Raw genomic sequence first — 20,476 nt, 5'->3', positions numbered from 1 at the left:
CAGAAACCTCTCCCCCGCCTGCCCGGGCCGTTACCCTGCCCCTCTCACTCCCACGCTGCAGGTTCCGGTGTTGTGCATTCAGAGATGCTCTTCGCCACCGGCAGAGGATGCTGCACCATGTACAAAAGAGAAAAAAGTAATGAAAAAGGGGGGGCCAGCACAAGAAACTACAGGAGCGACTCTAACACACGAGAGTTTACACTACGTAGAGATTTACCAACACCAGCTAGAGGTTTACTAAACACTAACTAAAGGCTTTACTAAACAGAAAGGTTTTAAGTTTAGTTTTAAAGGTGGAGGTGGTGTCAGCCTCCTTAACCCAGATTGGAAGTTGGTTCCATAGTAGTGGTGCCTGATAGCAGAACGCCCGCCCTCCAAATCTACATTTGGATACTCTAGGAACTACGAGTAAACCTGCACTCCGAGAACGGAGAGCTCTGACAGGAACATAAGGCACTATCAGGTCTTGCTCTGACACAGTCGAGTCTGAAAGTGAGCTGAAACATTTACATTGTAGGTTTTAGGGGCCAATTTTTACCACTTTACAAGGAAGAAAAAACACCTTCATTCTCAAAGAAATTGTCCACAGTTCAGAAATGCTCAAACAGTTTTAAAGGAGCATTTAAGATTGTCCTCCACAGTAAAGAAAGACTTCAGATCTCTACTCACAAGCCACGTAAACCATTTCGTTATAGGTGATACTGAGTGCTCCAGGTGAGGCTCGAACTCACAACCTCGGCATTGCTCAACAGGATACTGTCTTATAAGTACCGTGCGCTGACCGATTGCGCCACTGGAGCTTGGTATTCCGGCCAACTTTAAGCTGTTTTTATGTGGTTTGGTATCATTTTTGTAAGAAAGGAGAAAACCATCTGCAAACGATTGTGCATATTGAAAATAAGATCTATAGGCCATCCCACCCTGGGGGACTCATCAACAGTAAGACAAAAAGAATATACTTTATCATTCATGTAAACATTCAATAATAATACAAGTATCATGTTAAATCTTGTTTTTTATACTTCATTTGTTTTGTGATTCATAAAGTTTTCCAGTAAACAGGTTTCACGTCCAGCAGGCTGTGACACAGTCAAGTCTGAGAATGAGCTGAAAGAAGATTTAAAACTATTACTTAAAGGAGTGTAAAAGTCTAGGTTTGTGGGGACAATGTTTACATCTTATGATGGAAGGAAACCACCTCTGCTCTCAGAACAGACCAAAGATGTTGTCTACAGTCCAGAAATGCTCCAGGTGAGGCTCGAACTCACAACCTCGGCATTGCTCAACAGGATACTGTCTTATAAGTACCGTGCGCTGACCGATTGCGCCACTGGAGCTCAGAAAGGGAAAATATAGAAGTGATACGAACGCAGCCTCGCCTGAGACACAACATACAATTATTTTTAGCACAGGATTAGTTCACAAAAATAAAGTCAAAAAAGAAAAAAGAACTCACTTGGCCAATACCAAGTACCCCCTTATTTATGGGTTTACCCCATTATGGTAAGTTGTGGCCCAGTGGTGCTGGTCATCAAACCCTGATAAATGCACCATTGGAAGGCGTGCAGACCTTTATAAAAGCAAATGTTTTGAAGGTTTTGCCCCAAACGAGACTGACGTGATGTCAAGGTCAACACAGTAATGATTAAACACCAATCGTCACAATCACTGGAGCCAGGATGTTCAGCTCTCAGAAAGACTTAAAGTATATCAGGGGTTACTTTTCTTTTCCTTATTTTGATTGTCAGTGTGTGAGTTGGAGAGAGTGTGTGTGGTTGTTGGTCCTAATTGAACTGTTGAGGATAAAACCTGTCCTGGCCTGTGCTGTTCAATTCAATTCAAGTCAATTCAATTTTATGTATATAGCATCTAATACAACAAAAGTTGTCTCTAGACGCTTTCCAGAGACCCAGAACATGACCCCCGAGCAATTATTACATAAACAATGGCAGCTAAAAACTCCCCTAGTCGGAGAAAAACCTTAAGCCAAACAGTGGCAAGGAAAAACGTCCCTTTAGGAGGGAAGAAACCTTGAGCAGGACCAGGCTCATAAGGGGGGACCCTCCTGCCGAGGGCCAGACTGGGGGTCGGGGACGTCAACAGCACAGCAGGCAGGTGGAAGCAGCAACGGGATGACAGGGGGTGGGGACCGCAGGTGGTGTCAGCCTCCTTAAGCCAGATTGGAAGTTGGTTCCATAGTAGTGGTGCCTGATAGCAGAAGGCCCGCCCTCCAAATCTACATTTGGATACTCTAGGAACTACGAGTAAACCTGCACTCCGAGAACGGAGAGCTCTGACAGGAACATAAGGCACTATCAGGTCTTGCTGTGACACAGTCGAGTCTGAAAGTGAGCTGAAACATTTACATTGTAGGTTTTAGGGGCCAATTTTTACCACTTTACAAGGAAGAAAAACACCTTCATTCTCAAAGAAATTGTCCACAGTTCAGAAATGCTCAAACAGTTTTAAAGGAGCATTTAAGATTGTCCTCCACAGTAAAGAAAGACTTCAGATCTCTACTCACAAGCCACGTAAACCATTTCGTTATAGGTGATACTGAGTGCTCCAGGTGAGGCTCGAACTCACAACCTCGGCATTGCTCAACAGGATACTGTCTTATAAGTACCGTGCGCTGACCGATTGCGCCACTGGAGCTTGGTATTCCGGCCAACTTTAAGCATTGCCATTTTTTTGTTTCTGTTTTTATGTGGTTTTGTATCATTTTTCTAAGAAAGGAGAAAACCATCTGCAAACGATTGTGCATATTGAAAATAAGATCTATAGGCCGTCCCACCCTGGGGGACTCATCAACAGTAAGACAAAAAGAATATACTTTATCGTTCATGTAAACATTCAATAATAATACAAGTATCATGTTAAATCTTGTTTTTTTATACTTCATTTGTTTTGTGATTCATAAAGTTTTCCAGTAAACAGGTTTCACGTCCAGCAGGCTGTGACACAGTCAAGTCTGAGAATGAGCTGAAAGAAGATTTAAAACTATTACTTAAAGGAGTGTAAAAGTCTAGGTTTGTGGGGACAATGTTTACATCTTATGAAGGAAGGAAACCACCTCTGCTCTCAGAACAGACCAAAGATGTTGTCTACAGTCCAGAAATGCTCCAGGTGAGGCTCGAACTCACAACCTCGGCATTGCTCAACAGGATACTGTCTTATAAGTACCGTGCGCTGACCGATTGCGCCACTGGAGCTCAGAAAGGGAAAATATAGAAGTGATACGAACGCAGCCTCGCCTGAGACACAACATACAATTCTTTTTAGCACAGGATTAGTTCACAAAAATAAAGTCAAAAAAGAAAAAAAAACTCACTTGGCCAATACCAAGTACCCCCTTATTTATGGGTTTAGCTCATTATGGTAAATTGTGGTCAAGTGGTGCTGGTCATCAAACCCTGATAAATGCACCATTGGAAGGCGTGCAGACCTTTATAAAAGCAAATGTTTTGAAGGTTTTGCCCCAAACGAGACTGACGTGATGTCAAGGTCAACACAGTAATGATTAAACACCAATCGTCACAATCAATGGAGCCAGGATGTTCAGCTCTCAGAAAGACTTAAAGTATATCAGGGGTTATTTTTCTTTTCATTATTTTTATTGTCAGTGCGTGAGTTGGAGAGATTGTGTGTGGTTGTTGGTCCTAATTGAACTGTTGAGGATAAAACCTGGCCTGGCCTGTGCTGTTCAATTCAATTCAATTTTATTTATATAGCGTCTAATACAACAAAGGTTGTCTCTAGACGCTTTCCAGAGACCCAGAACATGACCCCGAGCAATTATTACATAAACAATGGCAGCTAAAAACTCCCCTAGTCGGAGAAAAACCTTAAGCCAAACAGTGGCAAGGAAAAACGTCCCTTTAGGAGGGAAGAAACCTTGAGCTGGACCAGGCTCATAAGGGGGGACCCTCCTGCCGAGGGCCAGACTGGCGGTCGGGGACGTCAACAGCACAGCAGGCAGGTGGAAGCAGCAACGGGATGACAGGGGGTGGGGACCGCAGGTGGTGTCAGCCTCCTTAAGCCAGATTGGAAGTTGGTTCCATAGTAGTGGTGCCTGATAGCAGAAGGCCCGCCCTCCAAATCTACATTTGGATACTCTAGGAACTACGAGTAAACCTGCACTCCGAGAACGGAGAGCTCTGACAGGAACATAAGGCACTATCAGGTCTTGCTGTGACACAGTCGAGTCTGAAAGTGAGCTGAAACATTTACATTGTAGGTTTTAGGGGCCAATTTTTACCACTTTACAAGGAAGAAAAACACCTTCATTCTCAAAGAAATTGTCCACAGTTCAGAAATGCTCAAACAGTTTTAAAGGAGCATTTAAGATTGTCCTCCACAGTAAAGAAAGACTTCAGATCTCTACTCACAAGCCACGTAAACCATTTCTTTATAGGTGATACTGAGTGCTCCAGGTGAGGCTCGAACTCACAACCTCGGCATTGCTCAACAGGATACTGTCTTATAAGTACCGTGCGCTGACCGATTGCGCCACTGGAGCTTGGTATTCCGGCCAACTTTAAGCATTGCCATTTTTTTGTTTCTGTTTTTATGTGGTTTTGTATCATTTTTCTAAGAAAGGAGAAAACCATCTGCAAACGATTGTGCATATTGAAAATAAGATCTATAGGCCGTCCCACCCTGGGGGACTCATCAACAGTAAGACAAAAAGAATATACTTTATCGTTCATGTAAACATTCAATAATAATACAAGTATCATGTTAAATCTTGTTTTTTTATACTTCATTTGTTTTGTGATTCATAAAGTTTTCCAGTAAACAGGTTTCACGTCCAGCAGGCTGTGACACAGTCAAGTCTGAGAATGAGCTGAAAGAAGATTTAAAACTATTACTTAAAGGAGTGTAAAAGTCTAGGTTTGTGGGGACAATGTTTACATCTTATGAAGGAAGGAAACCACCTCTGCTCTCAGAACAGACCAAAGATGTTGTCTACAGTCCAGAAATGCTCCAGGTGAGGCTCGAACTCACAACCTCGGCATTGCTCAACAGGATACTGTCTTATAAGTACCGTGCGCTGACCGATTGCGCCACTGGAGCTCAGAAAGGGAAAATATAGAAGTGATACGAACGCAGCCTCGCCTGAGACACAACATACAATTCTTTTTAGCACAGGATTAGTTCACAAAAATAAAGTCAAAAAAGAAAAAAAAACTCACTTGGCCAATACCAAGTACCCCCTTATTTATGGGTTTAGCTCATTATGGTAAATTGTGGTCAAGTGGTGCTGGTCATCAAACCCTGATAAATGCACCATTGGAAGGCGTGCAGACCTTTATAAAAGCAAATGTTTTGAAGGTTTTGCCCCAAACGAGACTGACGTGATGTCAAGGTCAACACAGTAATGATTAAACACCAATCGTCACAATCAATGGAGCCAGGATGTTCAGCTCTCAGAAAGACTTAAAGTATATCAGGGGTTATTTTTCTTTTCATTATTTTTATTGTCAGTGCGTGAGTTGGAGAGATTGTGTGTGGTTGTTGGTCCTAATTGAACTGTTGAGGATAAAACCTGGCCTGGCCTGTGCTGTTCAATTCAATTCAATTTTATTTATATAGCGTCTAATACAACAAAGGTTGTCTCTAGACGCTTTCCAGAGACCCAGAACATGACCCCGAGCAATTATTACATAAACAATGGCAGCTAAAAACTCCCCTAGTCGGAGAAAAACCTTAAGCCAAACAGTGGCAAGGAAAAACGTCCCTTTAGGAGGGAAGAAACCTTGAGCTGGACCAGGCTCATAAGGGGGGACCCTCCTGCCGAGGGCCAGACTGGCGGTCGGGGACGTCAACAGCACAGCAGGCAGGTGGAAGCAGCAACGGGATGACAGGGGGTGGGGACCGCAGGTGGTGTCAGCCTCCTTAAGCCAGATTGGAAGTTGGTTCCATAGTAGTGGTGCCTGATAGCAGAAGGCCCGCCCTCCAAATCTACATTTGGATACTCTAGGAACTACGAGTAAACCTGCACTCCGAGAACGGAGAGCTCTGACAGGAACATAAGGCACTATCAGGTCTTGCTGTGACACAGTCGAGTCTGAAAGTGAGCTGAAACATTTACATTGTAGGTTTTAGGGGCCAATTTTTACCACTTTACAAGGAAGAAAAACACCTTCATTCTCAAAGAAATTGTCCACAGTTCAGAAATGCTCAAACAGTTTTAAAGGAGCATTTAAGATTGTCCTCCACAGTAAAGAAAGACTTCAGATCTCTACTCACAAGCCACGTAAACCATTTCGTTATAGGTGATACTGAGTGCTCCAGGTGAGGCTCGAACTCACAACCTCGGCATTGCTCAACAGGATACTGTCTTATAAGTACCGTGCGCTGACCGATTGCGCCACTGGAGCTTGGTATTTCGGCCAACTTTAAGCATTGCCATTTTTTTGTTTCTGTTTTTATGTGGTTTTGTATCATTTTTCTAAGAAAGGAGAAAACCATCTGCAAACGATTGTGCATATTGAAAATAAGATCTATAGGCCGTCCCACCCTGGGGGACTCATCAACAGTAAGACAAAAAGAATATACTTTATCGTTCATGTAAACATTCAATAATAATACAAGTATCATGTTAAATCTTGTTTTTTTATACTTCATTTGTTTTGTGATTCATAAAGTTTTCCAGTAAACAGGTTTCACGTCCAGCAGGCTGTGACACAGTCAAGTCTGAGAATGAGCTGAAAGAAGATTTAAAACTATTACTTAAAGGAGTGTAAAAGTCTAGGTTTGTGGGGACAATGTTTACATCTTATGAAGGAAGGAAACCACCTCTGCTCTCAGAACAGACCAAAGATGTTGTCTACAGTCCAGAAATGCTCCAGGTGAGGCTCGAACTCACAACCTCGGCATTGCTCAACAGGATACTGTCTTATAAGTACCGTGCGCTGACCGATTGCGCCACTGGAGCTCAGAAAGGGAAAATATAGAAGTGATACGAACGCAGCCTCGCCTGAGACACAACATACAATTCTTTTTAGCACAGGATTAGTTCACAAAAATAAAGTCAAAAAAGAAAAAAAAACTCACTTGGCCAATACCAAGTACCCCCTTATTTATGGGTTTAGCTCATTATGGTAAATTGTGGTCAAGTGGTGCTGGTCATCAAACCCTGATAAATGCACCATTGGAAGGCGTGCAGACCTTTATAAAAGCAAATGTTTTGAAGGTTTTGCCCCAAACGAGACTGACGTGATGTCAAGGTCAACACAGTAATGATTAAACACCAATCGTCACAATCAATGGAGCCAGGATGTTCAGCTCTCAGAAAGACTTAAAGTATATCAGGGGTTATTTTTCTTTTCATTATTTTTATTGTCAGTGCGTGAGTTGGAGAGATTGTGTGTGGTTGTTGGTCCTAATTGAACTGTTGAGGATAAAACCTGGCCTGGCCTGTGCTGTTCAATTCAATTCAATTTTATTTATATAGCGTCTAATACAACAAAGGTTGTCTCTAGACGCTTTCCAGAGACCCAGAACATGACCCCGAGCAATTATTACATAAACAATGGCAGCTAAAAACTCCCCTAGTCGGAGAAAAACCTTAAGCCAAACAGTGGCAAGGAAAAACGTCCCTTTAGGAGGGAAGAAACCTTGAGCTGGACCAGGCTCATAAGGGGGGACCCTCCTGCCGAGGGCCAGACTGGCGGTCGGGGACGTCAACAGCACAGCAGGCAGGTGGAAGCAGCAACGGGATGACAGGGGGTGGGGACCGCAGGTGGTGTCAGCCTCCTTAAGCCAGATTGGAAGTTGGTTCCATAGTAGTGGTGCCTGATAGCAGAAGGCCCGCCCTCCAAATCTACATTTGGATACTCTAGGAACTACGAGTAAACCTGCACTCCGAGAACGGAGAGCTCTGACAGGAACATAAGGCACTATCAGGTCTTGCTGTGACACAGTCGAGTCTGAAAGTGAGCTGAAACATTTACATTGTAGGTTTTAGGGGCCAATTTTTACCACTTTACAAGGAAGAAAAACACCTTCATTCTCAAAGAAATTGTCCACAGTTCAGAAATGCTCAAACAGTTTTAAAGGAGCATTTAAGATTGTCCTCCACAGTAAAGAAAGACTTCAGATCTCTACTCACAAGCCACGTAAACCATTTCGTTATAGGTGATACTGAGTGCTCCAGGTGAGGCTCGAACTCACAACCTCGGCATTGCTCAACAGGATACTGTCTTATAAGTACCGTGCGCTGACCGATTGCGCCACTGGAGCTTGGTATTCCGGCCAACTTTAAGCATTGCCATTTTTTTGTTTCTGTTTTTATGTGGTTTTGTATCATTTTTCTAAGAAAGGAGAAAACCATCTGCAAACGATTGTGCATATTGAAAATAAGATCTATAGGCCGTCCCACCCTGGGGGACTCATCAACAGTAAGACAAAAAGAATATACTTTATCGTTCATGTAAACATTCAATAATAATACAAGTATCATGTTAAATCTTGTTTTTTTATACTTCATTTGTTTTGTGATTCATAAAGTTTTCCAGTAAACAGGTTTCACGTCCAGCAGGCTGTGACACAGTCAAGTCTGAGAATGAGCTGAAAGAAGATTTAAAACTATTACTTAAAGGAGTGTAAAAGTCTAGGTTTGTGGGGACAATGTTTACATCTTATGAAGGAAGGAAACCACCTCTGCTCTCAGAACAGACCAAAGATGTTGTCTACAGTCCAGAAATGCTCCAGGTGAGGCTCGAACTCACAACCTCGGCATTGCTCAACAGGATACTGTCTTATAAGTACCGTGCGCTGACCGATTGCGCCACTGGAGCTCAGAAAGGGAAAATATAGAAGTGATACGAACGCAGCCTCGCCTGAGACACAACATACAATTCTTTTTAGCACAGGATTAGTTCACAAAAATAAAGTCAAAAAAGAAAAAAAAACTCACTTGGCCAATACCAAGTACCCCCTTATTTATGGGTTTAGCTCATTATGGTAAATTGTGGTCAAGTGGTGCTGGTCATCAAACCCTGATAAATGCACCATTGGAAGGCGTGCAGACCTTTATAAAAGCAAATGTTTTGAAGGTTTTGCCCCAAACGAGACTGACGTGATGTCAAGGTCAACACAGTAATGATTAAACACCAATCGTCACAATCAATGGAGCCAGGATGTTCAGCTCTCAGAAAGACTTAAAGTATATCAGGGGTTATTTTTCTTTTCATTATTTTTATTGTCAGTGCGTGAGTTGGAGAGATTGTGTGTGGTTGTTGGTCCTAATTGAACTGTTGAGGATAAAACCTGGCCTGGCCTGTGCTGTTCAATTCAATTCAATTTTATTTATATAGCGTCTAATACAACAAAGGTTGTCTCTAGACGCTTTCCAGAGACCCAGAACATGACCCCGAGCAATTATTACATAAACAATGGCAGCTAAAAACTCCCCTAGTCGGAGAAAAACCTTAAGCCAAACAGTGGCAAGGAAAAACGTCCCTTTAGGAGGGAAGAAACCTTGAGCTGGACCAGGCTCATAAGGGGGGACCCTCCTGCCGAGGGCCAGACTGGCGGTCGGGGACGTCAACAGCACAGCAGGCAGGTGGAAGCAGCAACGGGATGACAGGGGGTGGGGACCGCAGGTGGTGTCAGCCTCCTTAAGCCAGATTGGAAGTTGGTTCCATAGTAGTGGTGCCTGATAGCAGAAGGCCCGCCCTCCAAATCTACATTTGGATACTCTAGGAACTACGAGTAAACCTGCACTCCGAGAACGGAGAGCTCTGACAGGAACATAAGGCACTATCAGGTCTTGCTGTGACACAGTCGAGTCTGAAAGTGAGCTGAAACATTTACATTGTAGGTTTTAGGGGCCAATTTTTACCACTTTACAAGGAAGAAAAACACCTTCATTCTCAAAGAAATTGTCCACAGTTCAGAAATGCTCAAACAGTTTTAAAGGAGCATTTAAGATTGTCCTCCACAGTAAAGAAAGACTTCAGATCTCTACTCACAAGCCACGTAAACCATTTCGTTATAGGTGATACTGAGTGCTCCAGGTGAGGCTCGAACTCACAACCTCGGCATTGCTCAACAGGATACTGTCTTATAAGTACCGTGCGCTGACCGATTGCGCCACTGGAGCTTGGTATTCCGGCCAACTTTAAGCATTGCCATTTTTTTGTTTCTGTTTTTATGTGGTTTTGTATCATTTTTCTAAGAAAGGAGAAAACCATCTGCAAACGATTGTGCATATTGAAAATAAGATCTATAGGCCGTCCCACCCTGGGGGACTCATCAACAGTAAGACAAAAAGAATATACTTTATCGTTCATGTAAACATTCAATAATAATACAAGTATCATGTTAAATCTTGTTTTTTTATACTTCATTTGTTTTGTGATTCATAAAGTTTTCCAGTAAACAGGTTTCACGTCCAGCAGGCTGTGACACAGTCAAGTCTGAGAATGAGCTGAAAGAAGATTTAAAACTATTACTTAAAGGAGTGTAAAAGTCTAGGTTTGTGGGGACAATGTTTACATCTTATGAAGGAAGGAAACCACCTCTGCTCTCAGAACAGACCAAAGATGTTGTCTACAGTCCAGAAATGCTCCAGGTGAGGCTCGAACTCACAACCTCGGCATTGCTCAACAGGATACTGTCTTATAAGTACCGTGCGCTGACCGATTGCGCCACTGGAGCTCAGAAAGGGAAAATATAGAAGTGATACGAACGCAGCCTCGCCTGAGACACAACATACAATTCTTTTTAGCACAGGATTAGTTCACAAAAATAAAGTCAAAAAAGAAAAAAAAACTCACTTGGCCAATACCAAGTACCCCCTTATTTATGGGTTTAGCTCATTATGGTAAATTGTGGTCAAGTGGTGCTGGTCATCAAACCCTGATAAATGCACCATTGGAAGGCGTGCAGACCTTTATAAAAGCAAATGTTTTGAAGGTTTTGCCCCAAACGAGACTGACGTGATGTCAAGGTCAACACAGTAATGATTAAACACCAATCGTCACAATCAATGGAGCCAGGATGTTCAGCTCTCAGAAAGACTTAAAGTATATCAGGGGTTATTTTTCTTTTCATTATTTTTATTGTCAGTGCGTGAGTTGGAGAGATTGTGTGTGGTTGTTGGTCCTAATTGAACTGTTGAGGATAAAACCTGGCCTGGCCTGTGCTGTTCAATTCAATTCAATTTTATTTATATAGCGTCTAATACAACAAAGGTTGTCTCTAGACGCTTTCCAGAGACCCAGAACATGACCCCGAGCAATTATTACATAAACAATGGCAGCTAAAAACTCCCCTAGTCGGAGAAAAACCTTAAGCCAAACAGTGGCAAGGAAAAACGTCCCTTTAGGAGGGAAGAAACCTTGAGCTGGACCAGGCTCATAAGGGGGGACCCTCCTGCCGAGGGCCAGACTGGCGGTCGGGGACGTCAACAGCACAGCAGGCAGGTGGAAGCAGCAACGGGATGACAGGGGGTGGGGACCGCAGGTGGTGTCAGCCTCCTTAAGCCAGATTGGAAGTTGGTTCCATAGTAGTGGTGCCTGATAGCAGAAGGCCCGCCCTCCAAATCTACATTTGGATACTCTAGGAACTACGAGTAAACCTGCACTCCGAGAACGGAGAGCTCTGACAGGAACATAAGGCACTATCAGGTCTTGCTGTGACACAGTCGAGTCTGAAAGTGAGCTGAAACATTTACATTGTAGGTTTTAGGGGCCAATTTTTACCACTTTACAAGGAAGAAAAACACCTTCATTCTCAAAGAAATTGTCCACAGTTCAGAAATGCTCAAACAGTTTTAAAGGAGCATTTAAGATTGTCCTCCACAGTAAAGAAAGACTTCAGATCTCTACTCACAAGCCACGTAAACCATTTCGTTATAGGTGATACTGAGTGCTCCAGGTGAGGCTCGAACTCACAACCTCGGCATTGCTCAACAGGATACTGTCTTATAAGTACCGTGCGCTGACCGATTGCGCCACTGGAGCTTGGTATTCCGGCCAACTTTAAGCATTGCCATTTTTTTGTTTCTGTTTTTATGTGGTTTTGTATCATTTTTCTAAGAAAGGAGAAAACCATCTGCAAACGATTGTGCATATTGAAAATAAGATCTATAGGCCGTCCCACCCTGGGGGACTCATCAACAGTAAGACAAAAAGAATATACTTTATCGTTCATGTAAACATTCAATAATAATACAAGTATCATGTTAAATCTTGTTTTTTTATACTTCATTTGTTTTGTGATTCATAAAGTTTTCCAGTAAACAGGTTTCACGTCCAGCAGGCTGTGACACAGTCAAGTCTGAGAATGAGCTGAAAGAAGATTTAAAACTATTACTTAAAGGAGTGTAAAAGTCTAGGTTTGTGGGGACAATGTTTACATCTTATGAAGGAAGGAAACCACCTCTGCTCTCAGAACAGACCAAAGATGTTGTCTACAGTCCAGAAATGCTCCAGGTGAGGCTCGAACTCACAACCTCGGCATTGCTCAACAGGATACTGTCTTATAAGTACCGTGCGCTGACCGATTGCGCCACTGGAGCTCAGAAAGGGAAAATATAGAAGTGATACGAACGCAGCCTCGCCTGAGACACAACATACAATTCTTTTTAGCACAGGATTAGTTCACAAAAATAAAGTCAAAAAAGAAAAAAAAACTCACTTGGCCAATACCAAGTACCCCCTTATTTATGGGTTTAGCTCATTATGGTAAATTGTGGTCAAGTGGTGCTGGTCATCAAACCCTGATAAATGCACCATTGGAAGGCGTGCAGACCTTTATAAAAGCAAATGTTTTGAAGGTTTTGCCCCAAACGAGACTGACGTGATGTCAAGGTCAACACAGTAATGATTAAACACCAATCGTCACAATCAATGGAGCCAGGATGTTCAGCTCTCAGAAAGACTTAAAGTATATCAGGGGTTATTTTTCTTTTCATTATTTTTATTGTCAGTGCGTGAGTTGGAGAGATTGTGTGTGGTTGTTGGTCCTAATTGAACTGTTGAGGATAAAACCTGGCCTGGCCTGTGCTGTTCAATTCAATTCAATTTTATTTATATAGCGTCTAATACAACAAAGGTTGTCTCTAGACGCTTTCCAGAGACCCAGAACATGACCCCGAGCAATTATTACATAAACAATGGCAGCTAAAAACTCCCCTAGTCGGAGAAAAACCTTAAGCCAAACAGTGGCAAGGAAAAACGTCCCTTTAGGAGGGAAGAAACCTTGAGCTGGACCAGGCTCATAAGGGGGGACCCTCCTGCCGAGGGCCAGACTGGCGGTCGGGGACGTCAACAGCACAGCAGGCAGGTGGAAGCAGCAACGGGATGACAGGGGGTGGGGACCGCAGGTGGTGTCAGCCTCCTTAAGCCAGATTGGAAGTTGGTTCCATAGTAGTGGTGCCTGATAGCAGAATACCCGCCCTCCAAATCTACATTTGGATACTCTAGGAACTACGAGTAAACCTGCACTCCGAGAACGGAGAGCTCTGACAGGAACATAAGGCACTATCAGGTCTTGCTGTGACACAGTCGAGTCTGAAAGTGAGCTGAAACATTTACATTGTAGGTTTTAGGGGCCAATTTTTACCACTTTACAAGGAAGAAAAACACCTTCATTCTCAAAGAAATTGTCCACAGTTCAGAAATGCTCAAACAGTTTTAAAGGAGCATTTAAGATTGTCCTCCACAGTAAAGAAACACTTCAGATCTCTACTCACAAGCCACGTAAACCATTTTGTTGTAGGTGATATTGAGTGCTCCACAACCTCGGCACTGCTCAACAGGATACTGTCTTATAAGTACCGTGCGCTGACCCATTGCGCCACTGGAGCTTGGTATTCAGGCCAACTTTAAGCATTGCCATTTTTTTGTTTCTGTTTTTATGTGGTTTTGTATCATTTTTCTAAGAAAGGAAAAAAAAACATCTGCAAACGATTGTGCATATTGAAAATAAGATCTATAGGCCGTCCCACCCTGGGGGACTCATCAACAGTAAGACAAAAAGAATATACTTTATCATTCATGTAAACATTCAATAATAATACAAGTATCATGTTAAATCTTGTTTTTTTATACTTCATTTGTTTTGTGATTCATAAAGTTTTCCAGTAAACAGGTTTCACGTCCAGCAGGCTGTGACACAGTCAAGTCTGAGAATGAGCTGAAAGAAGATTTAAAACTATTACTTAAAGGAGTGTAAAAGTCTAGGTTTGTGGGGACAATGTTTACATCTTATGAAGGAAGGAAACCACCTCTGCTCTCAGAACAGACCAAAGATGTTGTCTACAGTCCAGAAATGCTCCAGGTGAGGCTCGAACTCACAACCTCGGCATTGCTCAACAGGATACTGTCTTATAAGTACCGTGCGCTGACCGATTGCGCCACTGGAGCTCAGAAAGGGAAAATATAGAAGTGATACGAACGCAGCCTCGCCTAAGACACAACATACAATTCTTTTTAGCACAGGATTAGTTCACAAAAATAAAGTCAAAAAAGAAAAAAAAATTCACTTGGACAATACCAAGTACCCCCTTATTTATGGGTTTACCCCATTATGGTAAGTTGTGGCCAAGTGGTGCTGGTCATCAAACCCTGATAAATGCACCATTGGAAGGCGTGCAGACCTTTATAAAAGCAAATGTTTTGAAGGTTTTGCCCCAAACGAGACTGATGTGATGTCAAGGTCAACACAGTAATGATTAAACACCAATCCTCACAATCACTGGAGCCAGGATGTTCAGCTCTCAGAAAGACTTAAAGTATATCAGGGGTTATTTTTCTTTTCATTATTTTGATTGTCAGTGTGTGAGTTGGAGAGAGTGTGTGTGGTTGTTGGTCCTAATTGAACTGTTGAGGATAAAACCTGGCCTGGCCTGTGCTGTTCAATTCAATTCAATTCAATTTTATTTATATAGCGTCTAATACAACAAAAGTTGTCTCTAGACGCTTTCCAGAGACCCAGAACATGACCCCCGAGCAATTATTACAGTACATAAACAATGGAAGCTAAAAACTCCCCTAGTCTGAGAAAAACCTTAAGCCAAACAGTGGCAAGGAAAAACGTCCCTTTAGGAGGGAAGAAACCTTGAGCAGGACCAGGCTCATAACGGGGGACCCTCCTGCCGAGGGCCAGACTGGGGGTCGGGGACGTCAACAGCACAGCAGGCAGGTGGAAGCAGGAACGGGATGACCGGGGGTGGGGACCGCAGGCCAGCACGCAGCTCCCGAAGCTCTGGCCCAATCAGCAAGTCCCAGGTTGGGGTGCAGGGTCGGGGAAAGGTTGAGAAGGGACAGGGCCAGGGAGAGAAGTCTTCACGGACAAACCTCTCCCCCGCCTGCCCGGGCCGTTACCCTGCCCCTCTCACTCCCACGCTGCAGGTTCCGGTGTTGTGCATTCAGAGCTGCTCTTCGCCACCGGCAGAGGATGCTGCACCATGTACAAAATAGAAAAAAGAGAAGAAAAGGGGGGGCCAGAACAAGAAACTACAGGAGCGACTCTAACACACGAGAGTTTACACTACGTAGAGATTTACCAACACCAGCTAGAGGTTTACTAAACACTAGGGTTGCAAAATTCCGGGAATTTTCAAAGTTGGAAACTTTCCATGGGAATTAACGGGAATATATGGGAATTAACGGGAATATATGGGAATTAACGGGAATAAATAAGAAATTTACAGAATTGAAGGTTGGCCCTTAACAGGGAACTTAAATATAGTTGGGGGAAATATATTGTAGCATAGTCTTGGCTAAAACAACCAGATTTAATGCAAGTACACTCCTCAATCACATGCACACAGCACATTGCTTACTGCAGGGCTATTGAGGCCACGCCCCCTACATGCACTGCTGTGCATTCCTCCATCACATGCACAGGTGATTTCTTGAAGCCTGGAGGCCACACATTTGAGCTCAAAGCACAAGACTATTGAAGCCACACTTGACTTTATGGATTATATAAAGTCAAGTAAGTTTTGATAATATTATGGGGTAAATATATTTGATCTATAATGGTATTAATGTTTAACTTGCATTACTTTTTGATTGGGTGGGGGAGTGGGGTGAGTTAGTATTTACTCAACATTCATGTTTTTGTTGTTCATTAAAATAATTGTTCATACAAGAATAAAAACTAAAGTTCTACTCAAATAAATCTGTTGAAATGTCATGTTTTTTGTATTATCTTGCATGGATATCTGCTTATGACAAAATAAATATTTACATTTATGTTTGGATATGACACAGTTTGTTTAAATTACCCCCAATTTCCAGTTAATTCCCATAAATTCCCAATAATTCCCATAAATTCCCATAATTCCCATGGAAAGTTTCCAATTTGGAATATTTCCAAAATTCCCCAGCTTAACTTCCCATGGAACGTTTCCGGAAAGTTTCCGGAAATTTACCGGAAATTTTCCACCCCTTTGCAACCCTACTAAACACTAACTAAGGGCTTTACTAAACAGAAAGGTTTTACGTTTAGTTTTAAAGGTGGAGGTGGTGTCAGCCTCCTTAACCCAGATTGGAAGTTGGTTCCATAGTAGTGGTGCCTGATAGCAGAACGCCCGCCCTCCAAATCTACATTTGGATACTCTAGGAACTACGAGTAAACCTGCACTCCGAGAGAGCTCTGACAGGAACATAAGGCACTATCAGGTCTTGCTGTGACACAGTCGAGTCTGAAAGTGAGCTGAAACATTTACATTGTAGGTTTTAGGGGCCAATTTTTACCACTTTCCAAGGAAGAAAAACACCTTCATTCTCAAAGAAATTGTCCACAGTTCAGAAATGCTCAAACAGTTTTAAAGGAGCATTTAAGATTCTCCTCCACAGTAAAGAAAGACTTCAGATCTCTACTCACAAGTCACGTAAACCATTTTGTTGTAGGTAATACTGAGTGCTCCAGGTGAGGCTCAAACTCACAACCTCGGCATTGCTCAACAGGATACTGTCTTATAAGTACCGTGCGCTGACCGATTGCGCCACTGGAGCTTGGTATTCAGGCCAACTTTAAGCATTGCCATTTTTTCGTTTCTGTATTTATGTGGTCTTGTATCATTTTTCTAAGAAAGGAGAAAACCATCTGCAAACGATTGTGCATATTGAAAATAAGATCTATAGTCTGTCCCACCCTGGGGGACTCATCAACAGTAAGACAAAAAGAATATACTTTATCATTCATGTAAACATTCAATAATAATACAAGTATCATGTTAAATCTTGTTTTTTTATACTTCATTTGTTTTGTGATTCATAAAGTTTTCCAGTAAACAGGTTTCACGTCCAGCAGGCTGTGACACAGTCAAGTCTGAGAATGAGCTGAAAGAAGATTTAAAACTATTACTTAAAGGAGTGTAAAAGTCTAGGTTTGTGGGGACAATGTTTACATCTTATGAAGGAAGGAAACCACCTCTGCTCTCAGAACATGCCCTTCACCACCGGCAGAGGATGCTGCACCATGTACAAAAGAGAAAAAAGAGAAGAAAAGGGGGGGCCAGCACAAGAAACTACAGGAGCGACTCTAACACACGAGAGTTTACACTACGTAGAGATTTACCAACACCAGCTAGAGGTTTACTAAACACTAACTAAAGGCTTTACTAAACAGAAAGGTTTTAAGTTTAGTTTTAAAGGTGGAGGTGGTGTCAGCCTCCTTAACCCAGATTGGAAGTTGGTTCCATAGTAGTGGTGCCTGATAGCAGAATACCCGCCCTCCAAATCTACATTTGGATACTCTAGGAACTACGAGTAAACCTGCACTCCGAGAACGGAGAGCTCTGACAGGAACATAAGGCACTATCAGGTCTTGCTGTGACACAGTCGAGTCTGAAAGTGAGCTGAAACATTTACATTGTAGGTTTTAGGGGCCAATTTTTACCACTTTACAAGGAAGAAAAACACCTTCATTCTCAAAGAAATTGTCCACAGTTCAGAAATGCTCAAACAGTTTTAAAGGAGCATTTAAGATTGTCCTCCACAGTAAAGAAACACTTCAGATCTCTACTCACAAGCCACGTAAACCATTTTGTTGTAGGTGATACTGAGTGCTCCAGGTGAGGCTCGAACTCACAACCTCGGCATTGCTCAACAGGATACTGTCTTATAAGTACCGTGCGCTGACCGATTGCGCCACTGGAGCTCAGAAAGGGAAAATATAGAAGTGATACGAACGCAGCCTCGCCTGAGACACAACATACAATTCTTTTTAGCACAGGATTAGTTCACAAAAATAAAGTCAAAAAAGAAAAAAAAACTCACTTGGCCAATACCAAGTACCCCCTTATTTATGGGTTTAGCTCATTATGGTAAATTGTGGTCAAGTGGTGCTGGTCATCAAACCCTGATAAATGCACCATTGGAAGGCGTGCAGACCTTTATAAAAGCAAATGTTTTGAAGGTTTTGCCCCAAACGAGACTGACGTGATGTCAAGGTCAACACAGTAATGATTAAACACCAATCGTCACAATCACTGGAGCCAGGATGTTCAGCTCTCAGAAAGACTTAAAGTATATCAGGGGTTATTTTTCTTTTCCTTATTTTGATTGTCAGTGTGTGAGTTGGAGAGAGTGTGTGTGGTTGTTGGTCCTAATTGAACTGCTGAGGATAAAACCTGGCCTGGCCTGTGCTGTTCAATTAAATTCAATTCAATTCAATTTTATTTATATAGCGTCTAATACAACAAAAGTTGTCTCTAGACGCTTTCCAGAGACCCAGAACATGACCCCCGAGCAATTATTACATAAACAATGGCAGCTAAAAACTCCCCTAGTCGGAGGAAAACCTTAAGCCAAACAGTGGCAAGGAAAAACGTCCCTTTAGGAGGGAAGAAACCTTGAGCAGGACCAGGCTCATAAGGGGGGACCCTCCTGCCGAGGGCCAGACTGGGGGTCGGGGACGTAAACAGCACAGCAGGCAGGTGGAAGCAGCAACGGGATGACCGGGGGTGGGGACCGCAGGCCAGCACACAGCTCTCGAAGCTCTGGCCCAATCAGCAAGTCCCAGGTTGGGGTGCAGGGTCGGGGAAAGGTTGAGAAGGGGCAGGGCCAGGGAGAGGAGTCTTGACGGACAAACCTCTCCCCCGCCTGCCCGGCCGTTACCCTGCCTCTCTCACTCCCACGCTGCAGGTTCCGGTGTTGTGCATTCAGAGATGCTCTTCGCCACCGGCAGAGGATGCTGCACCATGTACAAAAGAGAAAAAAGTAAAGAAAAGGGGGGGCCAGCACAAGAAACTACAGGAGCGACTCTAACACACGAGAGTTTACACTATGTAGAGATTTAAAATTTAAAATTTAAAAACCCAAAGGAAAAAAAAATAAAAATAAAAAATAAAAATTAAAAACCCAAAAGACAAAAAATAAACGCAGACAATGGTTAATAAATACAGAGAATACATGAAATAGCAGCTACATTTTTGACAAATGGTCGACTCAATTAGTGAGTCATGTCAGTCCATGTTTTCACCCCCTACTTGTTTTAGGAGTGGAGACCACAGTTCACGGAACATTTGCTCTCGTCCATGTCCTTTAAGAGTTAACCTCTCCAATGGGAGGAATTGTATAATTTGTTCTTTGAACATTTCAAAAGTGGGCAGCTGTTCTCCTTTCCAAAATAAAAGAATACATTTTTTTGCGTAGTATGTTATCGTAATTAGCAGTCTGTATTTTTTTGAGTCCATTTGTATTTCTGGCAGTTCATTTAATAAATAGGCACCTGGGGATAAATCAAATTGTGTCATCAATGCAGTTTTTGTGAATGAGTGGATAGAGTTCCAAAAGCCATTTAGTTTTTCACAATACCAGAACATATGCGCAAAGGTACCTTTATTGGTTTTACATCTGGGACAGTTTGGTGAATTGTCATTTGAAATTTTATTCATTTTTACTGGTGTTAAATAAAATTTATGAATGAATTTAAAGTTGGTTTCTTTAATTTTGTTACTTGTGAATGGAAAATGTATTCTGTCACAGATATTAAGCCAAATGTTTTCATCAAATTTAATTGCTAAGTCAGTTTCCCAGATCCCCAATAACGGTAAAAAAGAAGAATTACATTCTTTTGATAGTATGTCATATATTTCGCTTATTTTTCCCTTAATAGTGGTTGATGTTATTAGTAATTCCTCTATTTCATACAGCTCTGATCTTAGTTTATTTTCTTTTCTCAGTGATTGTATAATGTTTCTCATTTGTAAATATTTAAAAAAATCTGTGTTTAGTATACTGTATTCTGTTTTTAGCTCCATGAATGATTTTAGCTTCCCGTTTGTTTGTAGCAGGTCTTTAAATTGATTTATCCCCAATTGTGCCCAGTTTTGTATGTTAACTGCGGCTAAATGTTTATTTAAATCTGGGTTACAGTAAATAGGCGAGTATATGGATGTCCAGTTTGTAATACCCATTTTTTTTGAGCAGTCCTTCCAGGTTCGTAACGTGTGTCCAATCGTAAAGCAATTATTTATATTTCTAATTTTACTAAATTGTTTGAT

At 42.2% G+C, this 20,476-nt stretch overlaps 17 non-coding genes across 17 annotated transcripts; all 17 read right to left on the bottom strand.

The window, feature by feature from the left end:
• Window positions 1-706: 706 nt before the first annotated feature.
• On the bottom strand, window positions 707-800 carry trnai-uau (transfer RNA isoleucine (anticodon UAU)). Its single transcript has 2 exons — window positions 763-800; window positions 707-742 (listed from the first exon to the last, which is right to left on the bottom strand). It is a non-coding gene; the product is annotated as a tRNA-Ile (tRNA).
• Window positions 801-1,243: 443 nt separating this feature from the next.
• Window positions 1,244-1,337, bottom strand: trnai-uau (transfer RNA isoleucine (anticodon UAU)). Its single transcript has 2 exons — window positions 1,300-1,337; window positions 1,244-1,279 (listed from the first exon to the last, which is right to left on the bottom strand). It is a non-coding gene; the product is annotated as a tRNA-Ile (tRNA).
• A 1,224-nt stretch (window positions 1,338-2,561) lies between these two features.
• On the bottom strand, window positions 2,562-2,655 carry trnai-uau (transfer RNA isoleucine (anticodon UAU)). Its single transcript has 2 exons — window positions 2,618-2,655; window positions 2,562-2,597 (listed from the first exon to the last, which is right to left on the bottom strand). It is a non-coding gene; the product is annotated as a tRNA-Ile (tRNA).
• A 463-nt stretch (window positions 2,656-3,118) lies between these two features.
• Window positions 3,119-3,212, bottom strand: trnai-uau (transfer RNA isoleucine (anticodon UAU)). Its single transcript has 2 exons — window positions 3,175-3,212; window positions 3,119-3,154 (listed from the first exon to the last, which is right to left on the bottom strand). It is a non-coding gene; the product is annotated as a tRNA-Ile (tRNA).
• A 1,213-nt stretch (window positions 3,213-4,425) lies between these two features.
• trnai-uau (transfer RNA isoleucine (anticodon UAU)) lies at window positions 4,426-4,519 on the bottom strand. Its single transcript has 2 exons — window positions 4,482-4,519; window positions 4,426-4,461 (listed from the first exon to the last, which is right to left on the bottom strand). It is a non-coding gene; the product is annotated as a tRNA-Ile (tRNA).
• Window positions 4,520-4,982: 463 nt separating this feature from the next.
• Window positions 4,983-5,076, bottom strand: trnai-uau (transfer RNA isoleucine (anticodon UAU)). Its single transcript has 2 exons — window positions 5,039-5,076; window positions 4,983-5,018 (listed from the first exon to the last, which is right to left on the bottom strand). It is a non-coding gene; the product is annotated as a tRNA-Ile (tRNA).
• A 1,213-nt stretch (window positions 5,077-6,289) lies between these two features.
• On the bottom strand, window positions 6,290-6,383 carry trnai-uau (transfer RNA isoleucine (anticodon UAU)). Its single transcript has 2 exons — window positions 6,346-6,383; window positions 6,290-6,325 (listed from the first exon to the last, which is right to left on the bottom strand). It is a non-coding gene; the product is annotated as a tRNA-Ile (tRNA).
• Window positions 6,384-6,846: 463 nt separating this feature from the next.
• On the bottom strand, window positions 6,847-6,940 carry trnai-uau (transfer RNA isoleucine (anticodon UAU)). The gene is made up of 2 exons: window positions 6,903-6,940; window positions 6,847-6,882 (listed from the first exon to the last, which is right to left on the bottom strand). It is a non-coding gene; the product is annotated as a tRNA-Ile (tRNA).
• Window positions 6,941-8,153: 1,213 nt separating this feature from the next.
• trnai-uau (transfer RNA isoleucine (anticodon UAU)) lies at window positions 8,154-8,247 on the bottom strand. The gene is made up of 2 exons: window positions 8,210-8,247; window positions 8,154-8,189 (listed from the first exon to the last, which is right to left on the bottom strand). It is a non-coding gene; the product is annotated as a tRNA-Ile (tRNA).
• Window positions 8,248-8,710: 463 nt separating this feature from the next.
• On the bottom strand, window positions 8,711-8,804 carry trnai-uau (transfer RNA isoleucine (anticodon UAU)). The gene is made up of 2 exons: window positions 8,767-8,804; window positions 8,711-8,746 (listed from the first exon to the last, which is right to left on the bottom strand). It is a non-coding gene; the product is annotated as a tRNA-Ile (tRNA).
• Window positions 8,805-10,017: 1,213 nt separating this feature from the next.
• Window positions 10,018-10,111, bottom strand: trnai-uau (transfer RNA isoleucine (anticodon UAU)). The gene is made up of 2 exons: window positions 10,074-10,111; window positions 10,018-10,053 (listed from the first exon to the last, which is right to left on the bottom strand). It is a non-coding gene; the product is annotated as a tRNA-Ile (tRNA).
• A 463-nt stretch (window positions 10,112-10,574) lies between these two features.
• Window positions 10,575-10,668, bottom strand: trnai-uau (transfer RNA isoleucine (anticodon UAU)). The gene is made up of 2 exons: window positions 10,631-10,668; window positions 10,575-10,610 (listed from the first exon to the last, which is right to left on the bottom strand). It is a non-coding gene; the product is annotated as a tRNA-Ile (tRNA).
• Window positions 10,669-11,881: 1,213 nt separating this feature from the next.
• On the bottom strand, window positions 11,882-11,975 carry trnai-uau (transfer RNA isoleucine (anticodon UAU)). The gene is made up of 2 exons: window positions 11,938-11,975; window positions 11,882-11,917 (listed from the first exon to the last, which is right to left on the bottom strand). It is a non-coding gene; the product is annotated as a tRNA-Ile (tRNA).
• A 463-nt stretch (window positions 11,976-12,438) lies between these two features.
• On the bottom strand, window positions 12,439-12,532 carry trnai-uau (transfer RNA isoleucine (anticodon UAU)). Its single transcript has 2 exons — window positions 12,495-12,532; window positions 12,439-12,474 (listed from the first exon to the last, which is right to left on the bottom strand). It is a non-coding gene; the product is annotated as a tRNA-Ile (tRNA).
• A 1,755-nt stretch (window positions 12,533-14,287) lies between these two features.
• On the bottom strand, window positions 14,288-14,381 carry trnai-uau (transfer RNA isoleucine (anticodon UAU)). Its single transcript has 2 exons — window positions 14,344-14,381; window positions 14,288-14,323 (listed from the first exon to the last, which is right to left on the bottom strand). It is a non-coding gene; the product is annotated as a tRNA-Ile (tRNA).
• A 2,507-nt stretch (window positions 14,382-16,888) lies between these two features.
• On the bottom strand, window positions 16,889-16,982 carry trnai-uau (transfer RNA isoleucine (anticodon UAU)). Its single transcript has 2 exons — window positions 16,945-16,982; window positions 16,889-16,924 (listed from the first exon to the last, which is right to left on the bottom strand). It is a non-coding gene; the product is annotated as a tRNA-Ile (tRNA).
• A 1,053-nt stretch (window positions 16,983-18,035) lies between these two features.
• trnai-uau (transfer RNA isoleucine (anticodon UAU)) lies at window positions 18,036-18,129 on the bottom strand. The gene is made up of 2 exons: window positions 18,092-18,129; window positions 18,036-18,071 (listed from the first exon to the last, which is right to left on the bottom strand). It is a non-coding gene; the product is annotated as a tRNA-Ile (tRNA).
• Window positions 18,130-20,476: the final 2,347 nt, after the last annotated feature.

This window comes from Cololabis saira, chromosome 17 (genome assembly GCF_033807715.1).
Source record: "Cololabis saira isolate AMF1-May2022 chromosome 17, fColSai1.1, whole genome shotgun sequence".
Taxonomy (NCBI): Eukaryota; Metazoa; Chordata; class Actinopteri; order Beloniformes; family Belonidae; genus Cololabis; species Cololabis saira.
This window is presented reverse-complemented; position numbering and strand designations above follow the sequence as displayed.